This window comes from Carlito syrichta, unplaced genomic scaffold, assembly GCF_000164805.1.
Source record: "Carlito syrichta isolate Samal-C Ts95f unplaced genomic scaffold, Tarsius_syrichta-2.0.1 Scaffold317361, whole genome shotgun sequence".
NCBI lineage: Eukaryota > Metazoa > Chordata > Mammalia > Primates > Tarsiidae > Carlito > Carlito syrichta.
The window spans coordinates 623,050-626,659 of record NW_007261457.1 but is presented as its reverse complement, the minus strand read 5'-3'; positions in this window follow the sequence as shown (position 1 = coordinate 626,659).

Here is a 3,610-nt window from a genome sequence, read left to right as displayed (position 1 = left end):
AATGCATGTAAGCTCCAGCCTACACTTTCAAAACAAGCTCGTTTCATCGACATTAAATATTTGTTCTGGCAAATATTGCTCATCCACCGTTATCCTGTGCAGCTCTTCCTCAAAGCTTCAGCACCTTCAGTACTGACACTTGCTGCCTCACTGTTGACCTTCACATTATGAAGTTATCATGTCTTTTGAAGCACTGGACCCACTGGTGACTTGCTATAAACCTTGTGTATTGTAGGATCATCGGCAGCTCTTTGGGCTTAGGGAGAGAACTTCTTGCCCAGCCTCAATTGTCAGCAGGATAAATAGTGTGCTTGTCTGTATCTGGTCTTCATCCATGTGACAAGAAGTTTTTCCAATCATTATCAACTCAGCTCTTTTCCTTGTGATGACAGTGGGTTTAACTGACGCTGATGATTCTACTGCCTCACTGATTGACATCTTATCCTTTAAAGGGGTTGGAAACATGGATCAGGGAAGTCCTAACTCTCATGGGAGGCCATGACTGGCATGTTGCCTCCACGCTGGGAGACTGTCTTGAGTTTCACCTTAAGGGTGATTGCCTTCCTCTTCTCACAGCAGCAAGAGATACACATGGGCAGTTTGTAGACATAATACTAAAACACAATATCCAAAAAACGCTGGACATGCAGTACACTGCAGAGTATGGGTTGTTTACTCTCGTGATACCATGGCTGACTAGGAGCTGCTACTACCCAGCACTGTGAAAGGGTATCTTACCACATACAGCTAGCCCATAAAAGATCAAAATTCAAAGTCAGTTCCTACTGAATGAATATTGCTCTTGTACCATAATAAAGTAAAAAAAAAAAAATCCTGTAAGTCAAACCATCATATGTCAGGGACCATCTCTGTACCATGTGATGAGGTCTATGATGGATTATATTTAGGGTGCTGTGAGTGTACTCATAGAGGTACATGTATGATTTAAAACATTTGTTTTTTGAGACAGGGCCTAGCTCTGTGGCTCAGGCTGAAGTGCAGTGGTGTGAGTATAGCTCACTGCATCCTTGAACTCCTGGACTCAAGTGATCCTCCTGCCTCAGCCTCCCAAATAGCTATAACCACAGGTGTGCATCAGCAAGCTCAGCTAATTTTTTTAATTTTTTGTAGAGGCAGAGTGTCACTATGTTGCCTAGGTCTCGGAATCCTGGCCTCAAGCAATCCTCCCTTCAGCTTCCCAAAGCACTGGGATTACAGATGTGAGCCACCACACTTGGCTATGATTTAATCTTGATGTGACTGGAGAACAGTTTATCAAAACTACAATCTAGATGACTGGTTTTAAAATGCTTCAGATGAGCTGGGCTCAATGGCTCATGCCTGTAACCCCAGCATTTTGGGAGGCCGAGGCAAGAAGATTGCCTGAGCCCACGGGTTCGAGACCAGCCTGGGCAACATGGTGAAACCTCATCTATACAATAAATAAAAAAAATTAGTTGAGTGTGGTGGTAGTGCATACCTGTAGTTCCAGTTACTTGGAAGGCTGAAGCAGAAGGACCGCCTGATCCCTGTAAGTCGAGACTGTGGTGGCCATGAGCGAGCCACTGCACTCCAGCCTGGGTGGCAGAGCGAGATTCAGACTCAAAATAATAATAATAATAATAATAATAAATGCCTCAGATGATCCTGAATTTTATATCAAACTGTTATTTCTACTAGAAATGAAAGAAACATCCTTGAAGTTGCAAAATTGCTTTTTAAAATCCTAAAGTTCTTTTAAGATCTTTCCAAGTACATTTTCTTTAACTTTTTAGTTTCCATCCATTCAAAACTCTTCCCCAATAAATAATTTGGTCATTTTACATATTTTACCACCAATTTCAGCAAGCTCTTATATCCCTTATTAAGTAGTTTTGTTTAAAATAATATAACACCCCGCGGGTTCAGGACCCGCCTGGGCAACTTGGCAAGACCTCATCTCTACAATAAATCAAAAATCAGTCGGGCGTGGTAGCGCACGTCTGTAGTTCCAGCTACCTGGAAGGCTGAGGCGGAAGGATCGCCAGAGCCCAGTAGTCAAGGCTGCGGTGGCCGGGAGTGGCCACTACACTCCAGTCTGGGCGCCAGAGTGAGACTCCAACTCAATAAAATAAAATAAAATAAAATAAAACACAATAAACACAATAATATAATAAACAAGAATCCATTACAGGTTACCACCACAGGGTAAGTGAAGAGAGGGGAAATGTGGGAACAGACTTTGTCTTTTACTTTTTAACACTGCTATCTTTTTCAAGTTTTTTATAATAATGCATTCCTTCTGTAATTGAGAAATACACATATCTTTATTAACAATGTCATAACATCTACATCTTATTTAGGTCATGAATCAACCATAGAGGTGTAAGAAAACTAAAGTCATTTCATTTTGATTTAATTATTGTTGGGTAATAACTCTGGTAGTGACATTATAATTTTATGACTTGACATTAAGCAGGAACAAGAACAAAATGATAATGCTCTATTTAATGTACTCAGCCCCTTATTTTATTACAGTGTAAAATCTTAAGGGATAAAACTTGTTTTATTTCTTCTGTGTGCAGCCACTGTAGAATATTATGTTCCTTTCTCTTGGGGTGTTATACTTCAATGCTAACTTAAATTCATGTACTTTTCTCCTAAGCATTTCAAAGTGTCATACGATCTTCATTTCATCAATCTTGTAACATTTCTGTGTGATATATTAGAAATGACTAGGTTGATCGCCACCTTTTCTCGAATACACATGATAAAGATGAGTATATAAACTCTGTATCACCCAGATTCTAAGAGGAGCCTTCAGTTGCATAATTTAGAATAGTTGTGAAACCAAATATATTCTTTCTTTTTTTTTTTTTTTTTGAGTTGGAGTCTCACTCTGTCGCCCAGACTGGAGTGCAGTGGTCGCTCCCGGCCACCGCAACCTCTAGCTGCTGGGCTCCGGCGATCCTTCCGCCTCAGCCTTCCAAGTAGATGGAACTACGGGCGTGCACTACCATGCCCGGCTAATTTTTTGATTTATTGTAGAGATGAGACCAAGTTGCCCAGGAGGGTCTCGAACCTGCGGGCTCAGGCCATCTGCTCACCTCAGCCTCCCAAAGTGCTGGGATTACAGGATGAGCCACCGAGACCGGCTCAAATATATTCTTTATAGTCTTTTAATCTTTCCTCTTCATTCCACTCTTCCTTTCTAACCAATCCAGTGTATTAACAGTCATAGAAAAATAAATGAAGAAATTCAATCAAACTGGGAAGATTTGCTAAAGCATATAGCTGGAAGAATGTTGAAGATCTTGCTCTTTGAGCAAGTTATGTTATTCAGTCTCTCTGAGCTTCAGTCTCATCACCTCTAAAGCAGGGATACAGTTGCCTCTTTACGACTCTTCCTCAGAAGCTCACAGGAAGAGGCTTTGTGAAGTAAAAAGCATCATAAAGGCAATGGGTTATTAATATAATAAATGTACTTTACTCCTTTTTTTTTTTGAGTTGGAGTCTCACTCTGTGACCCAGATTGGAGTGCACAGCCTCGACCTGCTGGGCTCCAGCGATCCTTCCGCCTCAGCCCAGCAGGTCGAGGCTGCAGTGGCCGGGAGCGGCCACTGCACTCCAG